Below are 17561 nucleotides of genomic sequence, written 5' to 3'. Positions count from 1 at the left end.
TAAAGGAGTTTTGCTATTTTGGGAGCGAAATAACTGATGATAGTCGAAGTAGAGAGGATATAAAATGTAGACTGGCAATGGCAAGGAAAGCGCTTCTGAAGAAGAGAAATTTGTTAACATCGAGTATAGATTTAAGAGTCAGGAAGTCGTTTCTGAAAGTATTTGTATGGAGTGTAGCCATGTATGGAAGCGAAACATGGACGATAAATAGTTTGGACAAGAAGAGAATAGAAGCTTTTGAAATGTGGTGCTACAGAAGAATGCTGAAGATTAGATGGGTAGATCACATAACTAAAGAGGAGGTATTGAATACAATTGGGGAGAAGAGGAGTTTGTGGCACAACTTGACAAAAAGAAGGGACCGGTTGGTAGTATATGTTCTGAGGCATCAAGGGATCACAAATGTAGCACTGGAGGGCAGCGTGGAGGGTTAAAACCGTAGAGGGAGACCAAGATATGAATACACTAAGCAGATTCAGAAGGATGTGGGTTGCAGTAAGTACTAGGAGATGAAGAAGCTTGCACAGGATAGAGTAGCATGGAGAGCTGCATCAAACCAGTCTCAGGACTGAAGACAACACAACACAAGTGAAGGGAAACTGATACTATCAAATCTGGAAATAGACATTTTCAAGGTTGCAATCTTTTGTACATATGTTTCCATGTGAGTGGGCTGTCAGCTAAATAATTCTCTCAGACGTACCAGTTAATCAAAAAATCACAAGTAAATACAAAGAACCTTTCTTTTCTTATAAGTCTGAGGCTTATCCGCAATAATAACTAACATAAATTGTATGTTTTCCATTAGGTTTCGGGTGCGCTGCCGCAAGAATTCTCCTTGTTCTTCTAATATTTCGGCTCTATAACGTTCTGCCATCTTCAGAGTGAGTCGCAAGACTGTCGTGTCGCTTCAGTGCTCTCTTCGTCCCTTCGTATACCGCGCAACTGCGCATGCGGCCATAGATGCAAATGCGCCAGAGACGTTGGTCGGCGTCAGAGACGTGCACAATGTGCGAGTTACATCTATGACTCCGCAATCGATCTGTGTTGGCATGTCGATATACCATTGTGAGCTGCACTGTGACGACGTCTTTGCGAGTTTATTACAGCAAGTGCCGGATTCCATGATTTATCAAGGTTGAAACCACTATCTCTATTAATTAAATTCGACATCAAGCGAATCTCTATCGACTCCTTCACTATCGAGTCCCAAAAAGATGATGTAGTTGCCAGAATTTCGACGTTGTCATACAACATACTCTGACCAGTGTCAATACAATACTCTGCCACTGCCGATTTGTTAGTTTGTAAAAGTCGTGTGTACCTCCGATGTTCTGTACATCTTTCTTGGACAGTACGAGTTGTTCGTCCAATGTAAAAAAAGGCCACATTCACACGGAATTTCGTAAACACCAGATTTTCGGAGCTGCAAATAATCTTTGACGGATCCCATGAGTGCAGCTGTCTTGAGTGGAGGAAGAAAAATCACTTTTACTTTGTGTCTGCTGAGAATCCGTCCAATGTTTGATGAGAGGTTACCGACATATGGCAGGAATGCCATCGATTTAAAGGTTTCTTCGTCTTCTTCTGCTTTCTTTGTGGCCTCTTTCGGTTTCATTTTCAGTGCCTTTTGTATTTGCTGTGGAGAGTACCCATTGTGTTCAAACACTCTTTGTAACTGGAAACGTTCAAGTTGCAAACTGCTTTCGTCAGAAATAATATGCGCTCTATTGGTCAAAGTTCGGAGAAAACTCGTCGTCTGGCAGGATGGTGGCAGCTATTAGCACGTAAATATAAAGCCGTGTGCTTCGGCTTCTGATACACTTCATCTCCCAAAGTGCCATCTGTTGTGGGTTGGCAGGAGAGCCAACACCGGGTTACGAGAGGAAGCCGAAAGGCACGCGTTTTAGCTCACGAAGGCTGACGTGAGGTCTGGAACAGGACAAGGAAATTAGAATTTAGAAAAACGGGCGTAGCTGGTGGAATACTTAACTTTAATCCATTAATGATGAGCGTCGCTCTTGACGGTACATGATTACAGTATCAATAGCAACTGGTAATGGCGCCTTGCTAGGTCGTAGCAAATAACGTAGCTGAAGGCTATGCTAACTATCGTCTCGGCAAATGAGAGCGTATTTTGTCAGTGAACCATCGCTAGCAAAGTCGGTTGTACAACTGGGGCGAGTGCTAGGAAGTCTCTCTAGACCTGCCGTGTGGCGGCGCTCGGTCTGCAATCACTGATAGTGGCGACACGCAGGTCCGTCGTATACTAACGGACCGCGGCCGATTTAAAGGCTACCACCTAGCAAGCGTCGTGTCTGGCGGTGACACCACACCATCCTCTCTGCGCCGAACCAGAACATCCAAGAATGTAACATCCCTCCTTTTCAATTTCCATTCTGAACTTCATTTGATCGTGGAGGGAGTTCAGATTTCTTTAGAAGTCTTGCAAGTTACCTTCACCATGGGGCCAAACTACAAATGTATTATCAACATACCTCCAGAATACCTTGGGTTTCAGGTCAGCAGATTCAAGCACCTTCTTCTCGAGGTCTTCCATAAATAAATTGGCCACTAGTGGGGATAAGGGACTACCCATGGCGACTCCGTCCGTCTGTTCAAAAAATTCATTGTTAAATAAGAAGTATGTATAGGTCAGGCCAATTCATTCGTATACAAACTTGTCCCAATTGTTACAGGTTTTGAAACGATAACTCAAGATGACTGGAGTGCATACTGCCTCTACGTGAAGAAACTTGAAAGAGAGTACTGGGTTAAGGTTGGGGTCATTGAGGACATAACAGAGGCCATAATTATTAATTTAGGATGTGATGACGACGAGGAAGACGACAACGACGCCGACGACGACGACTGTAATGATACTGACAATGTTGGTGATGGCCTCTAAAATACAATGTATGTATACAGGAAATGAATATTTTAAAAAAAATACGTGTCCTTTCAAGCCTGACTTTGCTCATACACTATAAAGTTTCTTTTTGTGAAAATGTACTACATGGTAGTAAAATGATTCTAAGACATATTGCTTAAAACCTGAGTGCAATGGCTATTCTAAACGTTGCTGAAATTTTTTTCGAAACGTGTATACCGATTCTGAACTTCTACGTAAAAAGCTTCGCATACTAGGTGCGTTCACATATTAATTTTTATTTTTTGGTAAGAACTTTACTTGTTAATCTACAACACTGTTATCCTATTCAAAATATTCCCCAGTACATGCTATACACTTATGCCAGTGTTTTTTCCAATTCCCGATAAACTTTAGGAACTGTTTCCTCGGGATAGTTCATAGGTCTCTTAACTGAGCATTTTTAATCTCATCCATTCTTTTAGAACTGCTGTCCTTTAAGGCCTGCTTTGAAATGTTTATACCACTTGGATGCTCTTGGTTTACTCTTAAGAGACTCACCAAAAGCAATATTTAACATTCCAAAAAAATTGACACCCTTTATTTCGTTCTTATAACAAAATTTAGTACAGATTCTCTAATCTATTTTTATACAAAACAAATAATATTTGATGTCACCAAAACACATATAACCTTTTTGACAGCTGACAACAGAGTAAATACCCAATATGCAAAACATTTCACAGATATTTTTCAGACATCTTTACGAAGACAGTGACAAAAAAAAGAAGTGCGATTCGAACTAATAGAACACACGAAATTATAAATTTCTGGTTACTTTTTAAACACTTTTCGTGTTGCAAGAATTGTTAAGTTTCGATGCAGCCCTTCAAAGAAAACTTCTACCTTTTAGTAGAAAGACAAAGTAAGAAGAAGCCTTAAATACTACAGATTGTTTGCGCTATATCTGGTTCGTCTTACGAATAGAGGAACAGAGATTCACATGAAAAGGCATTCGGTTCTATGTGTCTGTACGTATCTGTACAGGGCTTCGCCACAGATTTAAATCGCGCGCAACGGCAGGGACGTTACTGCGTTGTGAAACAGCCTGTAGAAGCGCCCTGTGACGTAGCACTGGGGACTCGCTCGTTCTCTCTTCAGTTTACCGACAGACTATACATGTCTAGTTCAATAGGTTTCGATTTGGTTCAATGCATTAAAATGTATTCGAAGAACTGAACAGTGGTACAAATCGAGGTTTGAAAAGAATTGAAATTATAGCCGAATACATTTGCGTATTTCTGGAAAGACGCCTTAGAAGTCTTACTACGTTATTGGACCAGAATATTTCAATAAATCATGCGTTTTAATATGTCAGATATTCTCATTACTCTTGGAGTGAAAGATGTAATACTCTTTCGTATTGCTATTAGATTACAGATGCATCACTTTGATGCCTGTTATCATAACAAACTCAGTTTTTCAAGATTTTTTTAAACTGTAAACATCGCAGTCTCCTTGAGATAATAGTGTAACCAATAAAAAAACACCTATGTTTTTCGGGTAGGTGAAGAGTTCGATTTGAGTGTGCTGTAGCTTAGTGAACGGAAGTCTTACATGGAAACGATTACCACACTGTTTCAAATTATTGGCTCATAATTACTCGTTTCTGAGGTAATGGATGTTTTAACGTCACACCTCTCTTCCGGGACATGGATTATTGTCCTTCTTTGTTTCAGATGTCTCACGTTCAACATTGTTTCTATATTCTAACGAAGTCCTGACAAAGGCACAGTGTATTTCGTTAAATTTGTAATCGAAGATAGCACATGCAATTTATTTCGTGAAACAATCCACAGATCGTCAGTTGCACACAAGAAATGCTGAACAGTGCTGTCGACGAGACTACAGTAAAGACTGGAGTTAGCCGGGAAGTTGACATTTAACGATGTTGCACGTAAGATCATTAGGAATGACTCACCTTCGCTGAAAAACTGAGGTCTCACGAAATAGGGGAAAAAGCGAGGCCGAGAATGTCAGGCTATTTGGTGGTCGTTGAGTGAGCAATAATGGCGGGAAACACGCGATAGTCCACACTGCAATTGCCTGCCGTACCGCAGCTATTTATGGAAGATCCGTGAAATGTCGTTAATGCCAGCTGCTGAATTCGAAAAGCTCCTGCTTAGTTATAGTGACAAATGTGGCATATGAAGAACATCATGAGCATGATGATCAGATAATTCATCATGACCATACGCAACATTGTGTGTTTGTGTGCCCATAGAACAAAGATCCTGCCTTCTTTGCTTCTTCACGGACTCTTTTAATTTTCGGTACGTGATTGAAAGTAGCAGTATAAGATGGTCACAAAAATCGTTTAGATTTTGAAAGTGTAGTTTCTTGATTACTGAGCTCCATCTTCATGACTCATGCTCCACCTGGTTCAGTTTGGTGGATTTAGGTCAGGGGTCCTTGATAGGAATTTGTGATTATGCACTTTATTCCGCAGCATTACGACGTCGTAATGTAATGGAGATCTTCTCCACTGCCAATGTTAAAACTGAATTTTAATGGAACCTGCGTCACATTAAATGTTCCTCCAATTTATGTCTAAGATAAATGTATGTAAGTCTCGTTTTATGCAATTTCTGTACAATGTGTATGCAAAGGAGAGCGGACTGATCTGGTAGAGAAATATAATATTTGTAAAATATTGATAAGGAAGAGGAAACAGATAAAGGGACACAGTTGAACTTATACCGAAGTGAATGAAGTGTGAAATGAACGAAAGGGATGTGTAGGCTTATTAGTGGAAAAGGAGTGGTGTTCCCTTCCAAAGGAGTCACTTTATTTGTGATAGTAGGCGGATGGTGTAAAGTGAAATGAGTTGCAGCACTGAGCCAGTGGAAGCAGTTTAGAGTGCAAAGACGATTAGAACGAAGAAGTTGCCAGAGGCTTATCAATGAGTCGCTGTTGTGAGGAATCACCATATTTTAGGAAGAGACGAGGTTATAAATTATTAACGGAGAAGACATGAGAGAGAAGACTGCAAGAGAGAAGATTCAATAGATTAGATCCAAGACCGAAACTGTAATAAGATCACTGGAGCAGAATGTGACAGGAGAGCTGAGATTTCAAGAAAACGATAGGATGAGAATTGTGGGCCGTTTTCATTGCAAAACTGAAATACACTTAGCAGTAGCAGACACTGTACAAAATTGTTACAAGCATTATTTTGGCTAAGAAAAGAGGAGACTATCTATTATAGTGGTGCTGCAGACTGTTATAAATGACAGTGATTCTTTGTTGATTTTCGTGTTTGAAGAAATTGGCAGTGAAACAACTAAATGTTGTTAAAAGTATTTACATTGAGGACCAAAGTACACGTTATTCAGAAAGTGAGAGGTTTGACGACGTTAATGTCACACTAGTTAAATACACTGTCGCATTGGCGCCGTCGGGAATCTACATCTGTGCTCAGCACGTAAAGCTAAAGAACGTCTGGCAGACGGTACGCAGTGCTATGAAACCGTCCGCTTCAACGAAAGCAGTGCATACGTATCTTCCTCCGTTAAGAATGGGAGGTGGGGGTTAATAAGGTACATAAATCAATAAGGAATGCTAACAAATTAGGTAATTAATTATAATTTTAATTCTGGTGATTTTACAATCGCTGTTTTACTCACTGTGTTACATATCTTCACATTCCTTCAAACAACTAGATGGATGGCACTTGCCACATTAACATTCAAAGCAAATATTTTGATGGTACCGAAACCATCTAATGAATGCAATCTTCATGCAACATCGTTCCTTCGAAACTTTGGCCGGAAAAGACAGAGGGTTTACCTTTAAAAATACTTCTTTTCTGGGAATTAATTCTGAAGCGTGTCGTGCATACGATGGTATCACCAGGAAACTCAGTGCTGGAAGCTGACCAAAAAGGATGTTGCTATGGATCGTTATAGCACCTGCACATTTGTGAAATACTTGCTGGTTTTCCAGAAGTGAAATGCATTATTAAGTTTCGAAATAATGTTTTTAGTTTGATGATAAAATCAAACATCAGCTGTCTGGCACACTAGTGGTGTTACTTTCACCGATATGGGTTTTCGGAGCCGAAGGCCCACTCGTGTACCCTTGATGACTGCACGACAAGAAGCTTTACGCCTCGTCTGGACCCATCAACTCTGGCATTGGACTATTGATGCCTGGAAACTTGTTGCGGGACAAGTTTCGTTTCAAACTGTACCGAGCGGACGGACGTGAACGGGCATGTAGACCACCTGATCAATCCATCGATCATGCTTACCAGGAGGGGACTGTTGAAGCAGGTGGAGGCTCTGTTATGCTGTGGCGCGTATGCAGTTGGAGTGATATGGGGCCCCTGATACGACTAGATAGGTGACATGTACGTAAGCATCCTATCTGATCACCTGCATCCATTCATGTCCATTGTGCATTCCGACGGACTCGGGCAATTCCAACAGGGCAATGCGACACCCCACACGCCCTGAACTGCTACAGAGAGGCTCCAGGAACACTGTTCTAAGTTTAAATACTTCCGCTAGCCACCAGACTCCCCAGACATGAACATTGTTGATCTTATCTTGGATACCTTGCAACGTGCTGTTCAGAAGAGATCTCCACCTCGTCGTACTCTAACGTATTTATGGACATCCCTGCACGACTCATTGTGTCAGTTCCCTCCAGAACTACTTCAGACATTAGCCGAGTCCATTCCACATCGTGCTGCAGCACCTCTGCGTGCTCACGGGAGCTCTAATGGTATTAGGCAGGTGTACCAGTTTCTTTGGCCCTTCAGTGCATTGTACTCAACTTTGGTAACCCTGGTTACAGCAAGTGTAAAATGTAGGTTTATTTTATCTGTACTGCGTTAACTACAGTCCCATGAAGACACCAAATGACGTCCTCTGAACTAAAGTCGGAAGAAAACTAATCTTCTGCCTTGATGTACTATTTGAAGACAGTTCCAGTCTACCAGTACTCAGTTCAAACCTCTAGGCCGGCAATCTCTGTCCAAAAACGACAATTACCTGACTGCTCTGTTTCTACAAAAGACTAACCACTGTCTGTCTATGAGCTACTGTTTCTATCTCCCTCGACTAGCTGAAGACTTGAAGACACGACGAACGTTCTGCAGGAACTCCCTAGCAAGTCTCGAAGTGTGTTATAACTTACAGCCAACTTCTGCTCACGCTCGGTTACTTAATGCCGCATCTCTCTTGCCAGTGTCGCTGTCGATCCGAGGGGCGTGATTCTCGTGGGCAACATGGTTGGTTTGCGCGCAGCGAAGTTCCTGCTAGGAAGAACGTCCGCGGTATTTCCGGTACCAACTTTGCTTGTGGCGGTATCTCAGTACACCGAATCTGCAACCGACATCAAAACAAAAAAAAAGGACAGGAACAGTATAGACGGCAGAAAGAAGAGAAAAGATCTACATCTAGGTGATTACTCTCCTATTCATAATAAAGTGTCTGGCAGAGTTTACAAATCTTTAACATATTGCAGCGTGTCAGCAACTGTGAAATGTACAGCAAATAAACAATTTTTTCAGCCTTCAGTTGCAAGGTAATTTTACTCGTTTACCTAGGTTTCGATTCCAGTAACCTCAAAAAGAACCTAGTTCATTCTCTGGATAAAGGTAATGATAAATCATTGCTGTCAGGTGTATATAAAATCACGTGTGCTGAATGTCCTTCTTATTACATTGGTCAGACAGGAAGGGCCCTGTCTGTTAGGTTTAAAGAACACCTGCCGACAAAAGCGGTGATGGAACTCGAGGATCTACATTTGCTGAACATCTGGTCCAAAAGGCGCATGCTCCCAAGCCTCTAAAAGACGCAGAGCTTTTGCATAATAAAGTAAAGGGATGTAGGCTAGACACCCTCGAAGAATTGCAAATTTTTAAACATCTTAGTATTGATAGGGACAACTTACTTAATGATCAGCTGCAATTAAAAAATAGAAGTTATTTCGAAGGATTTCAACCTTTACTTCAGTGGAGTTGACCCACAGCCCGCCTCGAATGGCCGGTGCTGTTTCCCTATCTGCTTTGTCCCTTTATTATAATGTGATTGTACATGTGTGTCTTTGTATTTCGTTATATGCTTGGTAATGACACATAGTTTTGACACTAATTTTTAGTTACTGTAGCGGGGCTACGCCCTCTTACTATAATATTTAAAGGAAAAAAAAAATTATACCTTGGCTTTGTAGTTTGTTCTCAGGTAAATTGTTTAATGTTGCTATACCAATAGATAGGTTTGTCCAATTGTAAGACAGCTTTCAGTCACATTTTGTTTATATGTATATTTGCTCTAAGTAATTTTGAGACAGTTTGTCTCTCGCCCCTGCGCTAGCGCTTGCGCTTGCGCAAGCGCTTGGCCGCGGCCGAGCCTCGCCGCGTAACTGCTCACGACGCCTAGTTTTCGAGCCGCTTACGTGTGGTCCTGATTTATGGCCGGCGCAGCTCCGTCTACGTTCGCCCTAATGGTTTTAATTTTGACTGACATAATCTTATGATTATGCGTCTTTATTGTTTTAATTTTTAATCTGTGACATGGCCAGTGTTTGGCTCACAAAATAATTTCATGTTTTGTAAGTATCACAATTTCTTCATTATTCAATCATTAGACTGATAATGCATTTTAGTGAGTAGTATATGTCCGTATGTGGTTTAATTTATAGGTTCTGAAGAAGATTCCATTACTGGAATCGAAACCTAGGTAAACGAGTAAAATTACCTTGCAACTGAAGGCTGAAAAAATTGTTTATTTGCTGTCTGGCAGAGGGTTCAATGAACCAGCTTCAAGCTGACTCTCTACCGTTCCACTCTCGAACAGCACTGCGGGAAAAAGGAGCACTTAATTTTTTCTGTGTGCGCCCTGATTTCTCTTATTTTATCGTGATGATCATTTCTCCCTAAGTAGGTGGGTAACAAGAGAATGTTTTCGCAATCGGAGGAGAAAACTGGTGATTGAAATTTCATGAGAAGATTCTGTCGCAAAGAAAAACACCTTTGTTTTAATGATGTCTGTGACACTATCTCCCCTATTTCGATATAATACAAAACGAGCTGCCCTTCTTTGTACTTTTTCGATGTCATTCGTGAGTCCCACCTGATGCGGATCCCACACAGCACGGCAATACTCCAGAATATGGCGGACAAATGGTTCAAATGGCTCAGAGCTCTATGGGACTTAACTTCTGAGGTCATCAGTCCCCTAGAACTTAGAACTACTTAAACCTAACTAACCTAAGGACGTCACACACATCCATGCCCGAGGCAGGATTCGAACCTGCGACCGTAGCGGTCGCGCGGTTCCACACTGAAGCGCCTAGAACCGCTCGGCCACAACGGCCGGCTAGGGCGGACAAGCGTGGTGTAAGCAGTCTCTTTAGCAGACCTGTTGCACCTTCTAAGTGTTCTGCCAATGAATCGCAGTCTTTGGTTTGCTCTACCCACAATATTATCTATGTGATCGATCCAATTTAGATTATTTGTAATTGTAATCCCTAAGTATTTAGTTGAATTTCGGCCTTGAGATTTCTGTGACTTATCGCGTAATCGAAATTTAGCTGATTTGTTGTAGTACTCATGTGAATAACTTCGCACTTTTCTTTATTCAGGGTCAATTGGCACTTTTCGCACCATACAGATGTCTTATCTAAATCATTTTGCAAGTCGTTTCCATCAACTGATGACTTTACAAGACGGTAAATGACAGCATCATCTGCAAACAATCTAAGACGGCTAGTCAGATTGTCTCCTATCTCGTTAATATAGATCAGGAAGAATAGAGTGCCTATAACACTTCCTCGGGGAACGCCGGGTATTACTTCTGTTTTCCTCGATGACTTTCCGTCTATTACTACGAACTGTGACCTTTTTGACAGGAAATCACGATTCCAGTCGAACAACTGAGGCGATAGTCCGTAGGCACGCAGTTTGGTTAGAAGACGCTTGTGGGTAACGGTGTCGAAAGCCATCTAAAAATATGGAATCAATTTGACATCCCCTGTCGATAGCATTTATTACTTCATGAGTACAAAGAGCTAGTTGTGCTTCACAAGAACGATATTTTCTGAATCCGTGCTAACTATGAACCACATGTTGTGTCGTACTTGTAAAGGCACATGTTCTAGCAGCACAGGTAGAGTATCCCGTATGAAATCATGATAACGTTCTCGATTGAGCGTAGGTGGAAGAACATGGGGTCCAATCAAGACATCACCAACAATGCCTGCCCAAACGTACACAGAAAATCTGTGTTGATGACGTAATTGCACAATTGCGTGCGGATTCTCGTCAGCCCACACATGTTGATTGTGAAAATTTACAATTTGATCACGTTGGAATGAAGCCTCATCCGTATAGAGAACATTTGCACTGAAATGAGGATTGGCACATTGTTGGATGAACCACTCGCAGAAGTGTACCCACGGCCAGTCAGCTGCTGATAGTGCCTGCACACGCTATACACGGTACGGAAACAACTGGTTCTCCCGTAGCACTCTCCATACAGTGACGTGTTCAACGTTACCTTGTACAGCAGCAACTTCTCTGACGCTGACATAAGGGTTATGGTCAACTACACGAAGAATTGCCTCGGCCATTGCAGGTGTCCTCGTCGTTCTAGGTCTTCACCAGTCGCGAGTCATAGGCTGCAATGTTCCGTGCTCCCTAAGACGCCGATCAATTGCTTCGAACGTCTTCCTGTCGGGACACCTTCGTTCTGGAAATCTGCCTCGATACAAACGTACCGCGCCACTGCTATTGCCCCGTGATAATCCATACATCAAATGGGCATCTGCCAACTAGGCATTTGTAAACATTGCACTGACTGCAAAACCACGTTCGTGGTGAACACTTACCTGTTGATGCTACGTACTGATGTGCTTGATGCTAGTACTGTAGAGCAATGAGTCGCATGTCAACACAAGCACCGAAGTCAACATTACCTTCCTTCAACTGGGCGAACTGGCGGTGAATCGAGGAAGTACAGTACATACTGACGAAACTAAAATGAGCTCTAACATGGAGATCAAGCGTTTCCGGACACATGTCCACATAACATCTTTTCTTTATTTGTGTGTGAGGAATGTTTCCTGAAAGTTTGGCCGTACCTTTTTGTAACACCCTGTATAATTGATAAATATGGAGCTATTTTATCAGCATACTCTGAGAGAAACCTGACTGGTATTCAATCTGCACTGGAGGCCTTGCCTTTATCAAGTGATTTAAGCTGCTTCGTTAGTCCAAGGAAAGAACGAAAAAATTAAAAACTACTGCGAAGGACAAAATGAGAAGAGGAGGAACTCATACGTTATTTAGTGTGGTCTTCGGTAGGCCAAACCTATAACAAAATTAGCCGTTCTGGTAAGTGCTTTGTCATTTGTACACTCCTGGAAATGGAAAAAAGAACACATTGACACTGGTGTGTCAGACTCACCATACTTGCTCCGGACACTGCGAGAGGGCTGTACAAGCAATGATCACACGCACGGCACAGCGGACACACCAGGAACCGCGGTGTTGGCCGTCGAATGGCGCTAGCTGCGCAGCATTTGTGCACCGCCGCCGTCAGTGTCAGCCAGTTTGCCGTGGCATACGGAGCTCCATCGCAGTCTTTAACACTGGTAGCATGCCCCGACAGCGTGGACGTGAACCGTATGTGCAGTTGACGGAGTTTGAGCGAGGGCGTATAGTGGGCATGCGGGAGGCCGGGTGGACGTACCGCCGAATTGCTCAACACGTGGGGCGTGAGGTCTCCACAGTACATCGATGTTGTCGCCAGTGGTCGGCGGAAGGTGCACGTGCCCGTCGACCTGGGACCGGACCGCAGCGACGCACGGATGCACGCCAAGACCGTAGGATCCTACGCAGTGCCGTAGGGGACCGCACCGCCACTTCCCAGCAAATTAGGGACACTGTTGCTCCTGGGGTATCGGCGAGGACCATTCGCAACCGTCTCCATGAAGCTGGGCTACGGTCCCGCACACCGTTAGGCCGTCTTCCGCTCACGCCCCAACATCGTGCAGCCCACCTCCAGTGGTGTCGCGACAGGCGTGAACCGAGGGACGAATGGAGACGTGTCGTCTTCAGCGATAAGAGTCGCTTCTGCCTTGGTGCCAATGATGGTCGTATGCGTGTTTGGCGCCGTGCAGGTGAGCGCCACAATCAGGACTGCATACGACCGAGGCACACAGGGCCAACACCCGGCATCATGGTGTGGGGAGCGATCTCCTACACTGGCCGTACACCACTGGTGATCGTCGAGGGGACACTGAATAGTGCACGGTACATCCAAACCGTCATCGAACCCATCGCTCTACCATTCCTAGACCGGCAAGGGAACTTGCTGTTCCAACAGGACAATGCACGTCCGCATGTATCCCGTGCCACCCAACGTGCTCTAGAAGGTGTAAGTCAACTACCGTGGCCAGCAAGATCTCCGGATATGTCCCCCATTGAGCATGTTTGGGACTGGATGAATCGTCGTCTCACGCGGTCTGCACGTCCAGCACGAACGCTGGTCCAACTGAGGCGCCAGGTGGAAATGGCATGGCAAGCCGTTCCACAGGACTACATCCAGCATCTCTACGATCGTCTCCATGGGAGAATTGCAGCCTGCATTGCTGCGAAAGTGGATATACACTGTACTAGTGCCGACATTGTGCGTGCTCTGTTGCCTGTGTCTATGTGCCTGTGGTTCTGTCAGTAAGATCATGTGATGTATCTGACCCCAGGAATGTGTCAATAAAGTTTCCCCTTCCTGGGACAATGAATTCACGGTGTTCTTATTTCAATTTCCAGGAGTGTATAACAAAATTAGTCCCTCTGGTAAGTGCTGTACCTTTTGTATTTACTGCCACGTTGATATGTATTGGAGTAGCTGGTTAAGGAGCTGTACACCACTCCCAAGCCTTGACAGGCAGCAGGTGGCTCCAGCGTGCGCCGCTGTGCCGCCTGCGAGTCCGACCGCTGACGTCGGCAGAACACACAGACGGACGTCGCGCGCTGCAGCCGCCTCGGCTGGCAGCTACAGCCGACAGGCAGCTTGTCAGCCGCTCGCCGCCGCTGACGACGCGCGACGTGCCGCCGTCGCGTCAGCGCCGACACACGAGCGGCGACCCCTGTTCGCAGCCCTGGCTGCCGCGTGTTTCCGAACCAGCTCAATTTACACTATACACTGTACTCGAAAGGCGACGACAGGAGGGCGTATTTTACTGAGAATCAAAAAGTCTTGCTTTCAAACACATCCATTCCTAATATCCATTTCCAACATCCTGATAAAACAGCACGTACAGTGCTCATCACATATTACCTTAAGGGGCTCCGGAAAGGCTCAAAATCATGAAAAGTTCAATTTTTACTTTTTTGCGTTTTCTGAATCTGCAGACTATTGCCTTTTAATAGATATATAATTTATTCAATTCCTAAGACTACAACTATTTTTAAATGTTTTTTGAAATGTGTTCTACATGGGCATGACCCACTGTGGCGCTGTTAAACTGCTGTCAAATGGTGTTATTATTAACGTCCGTGTTCATCAGGTACATTTTAGTGATGTGAGATAAAGTACGTGTTGTGGCTAACCTGTGATGGTTCAATATATATCGCTGGTGTGATTGTCGATTGTTTCACGTTTATTTACTCTGTCGTTATGTCGAAAATATTCGTAATTAATTCTGTTTCTTGAGTCTCTGTTTTGTTGAAGTATAATAATGAGTAAAAGTAAAGTTATTACAAATTAGAAATCCAAAGTGTCGACGAAATGAAGAAGGCTGTTTGGGCTCTTTTTTTTCATACTTCTTCAACCGATGAAAATCCCCAACATACCTTGTGTCCCAAAGAAGAAGACAGTTGGTGTAAATATAACAAAGGATTGCTAACTGGTGAAGTGTACACTCATAAGCATAGTCTGTCTCATGCAATAATCGAGGTGATAAAATCTATTTTCAGAGACTTAGCAGCACCTGAACTATTGAAAAAGTGTATTCACGGAAAAACGCAAAACCCCAATGAAAGTGTAAATAGTGTTATATGGTCGAGAATCCCCAAGACTGTATTTGTTGGAATAGAAACACTTCACTTTGGTGTGTATGATGCTGTTGCGACTTTCAATGATGGCAACTTTGTAAGGTGCAAGGTATTTAGAAATATGGGAATGAAGATTGGTTCTAACATGGTACGAGCGATGCTTGCTTTAGACAAGGAACGCCTTCGGGCTGCAGACAGGGCTTTAAAGACTCTAGAAATACAAGCAAGAGTAAACAGGAGGAGGAACAAGAGGAAGCTGGAGGAGGAGTTTGCAGAGGATGAAGATAATCCATCCTATGGACCTGGAATGCACTAAAAAGTTAATCCAATCTTTGTCGCTCGATTCCCAAAACTTTTATTTTCTCATACTAATTACATGTTTTCTAAGGATCTTCCAAACATATTTGTTTCAAACTTTCAGTAAATGTTACACAGTCTTTTGCATAATTTAACACAGCCTTTTTCCAAAAAAACTGTATATTTTTGAATGTTTAAATAAAAAATTGCAAAAAAATGTTGTGAATTTTCATTACAATTGAAAAAAATCATCTTTAATAACTGAACTAAAATTTTGTAAAATCCCTGTGTTAAGTTGTAGCCCATATTCCAATAAATAATCTGTAAAAAGTTCAACTTCCTACCTCAAATACTTTGTGAGGAAAGATGTAATTTATAAGCGCTATTTTAACATTGCAAGTATAGGGCGTTCCGGAGCCCCTTAAGGGGTCCACACCCTGCCTATCTAACCCATGTTAATTTAGGCAAGTATTTGACCCATTTCTGAAAAAAACTATATGATGCAGGACCTTAATGTTGTGTTGACACCGTGTTACGAGGGGAGGCCGAAATGCACGCGTTTTAGCTCACGCAGGCTGGCGTGAGCAGGGAAGAACTATACTGACGTGAGGTCTGGATCATGACAAGGAATTAGAATTCAGAAAGGGGACGTAATTAGTTTGATACTTAACTTTAAACCATCAATGAAGTACGTCGCTCTTGACGGTACATGATTTACAATATTATCTGTTCAGAATACATACTTCATGAATATGGCGCCTTGCTAGGTCGTAGTAAATGACGTAGCTGAAGGCTAGGCTAAACTGTCGCCTCTGAAAATGAGAGAGTATACAGTCAGTGAACCATCGCTAGCAAAGTCGGGTCTACAACTGCGGCGAGTGCTAGGGAGTCTCTCTAGACTAGACCTGCCGTGTGGCGACGCTCGGTCTGCAATCACTGATAGTGGCGACACGCGGGTGCGACGTATACTAGCGGAGCGCGGCCGATTTAAAGGCTACCACCTACCAAGTGTGGTGTCTCGCGGTGACACCACACTTAATATTTTCACTGTGTGTTACATGATGCTAATATAGTACTAAAATCTACTTTATACATTTATACATCTGAAAATAGTACTAAAATCTACTTTATACATTTTATAGTTTTTAAGAAATAGTTTTTTATATTTATTAACAAAAAATATTAAGTTTTTTTCTGCATAAAATATTTTTGTGAACTTCCTAATGGGGGATTATTAATGAATGTAGTACTAGAGGTGGCTTTTTATATTATGCAGAGTCTCTGAAAATTTCATTCACTTATCTATGATAGTTCTTGATACAATGGGCCATGTTGTTGTTGTTGTGGTCTTCAGTCCTGAGACTGGTTTGATGCAGCTCTCCATACTACTCTATCCTGTGCAAGGTTCTTCATCTCCCAGTACCTACTGCAGCCTACATACTTCTGAATCTTCTTAGTGTATTCATCTCTAGGTCTCCCTCTACGATTTTTACCCTCCACACTGCCCTCCAATACTAAATTGATGATCCCTCGATGTCTCAGATGTCCCTTCTTCTAGTCAAGTTGTGCCACAAATTCCTCTTCTCCCCAATTCTATTCAATACCTCCTCATTAGTTATGTGATCTACCCATCTAATCTTCAGCATTCTTCTGTAAATGGGGCATATGTACTGAAAATTTTGGTTTGCAGGAAATTGACTTTAAAGGAAAAAACTTTTGAAATTTTTTACTTACAGTTAATTAAAACTATCTTGCTGCATTATGATGGCCCTCCTTTGGCCTGTAGCAGGTCTTCAATCTTCTTGTTTGCCTTCCTGGATGTTTGTCTTGCTTTCTTGGCCATATTAGATGCAGATCTGTCTGCATCGGCTATCCTCATTTTATTGCAATGTTGCTGCCCAGTGATGATAAGTGTTGCTGCCCAGTGATCGTATTTTCACCAGGATTGATTCTCAGCTTTTTCAGTACACAACACTTTCGAATATTAACATAATTGAATGTAATAACAGCATCATGGTCTCCTAGTTTCATTGTATGCATGCCTACAAATACAGTTTTAGGAAGGCGGTTCCAAATTATGTTGTTGAAAGATTCATTTGGGTTCTGTGTCTGCCCATGCAGACATTTCCTTAGAAGGTCAGGATGAGCCAAGTCTCTGAAAATAGGTTTAATTGCTGTAATAACAGCAGCAGGAACAGAATGCTGGTGAGAATAAGATTCTCCAGTTGCCTGAGCACCACGAATTTTCTCCTGATGGACACAATCCATGACATGGCTTATCATCAGTAGAGGACTTATGGAAGAATATGGCCCAAACATCTCTCTTCA

The sequence above is a fragment of the Schistocerca cancellata genome, chromosome 2 (genome assembly GCF_023864275.1).
Source record: "Schistocerca cancellata isolate TAMUIC-IGC-003103 chromosome 2, iqSchCanc2.1, whole genome shotgun sequence".
Classification (NCBI taxonomy): Eukaryota; Metazoa; Arthropoda; class Insecta; order Orthoptera; family Acrididae; genus Schistocerca; species Schistocerca cancellata.
Note: the sequence above shows the minus strand (reverse complement) of the source record.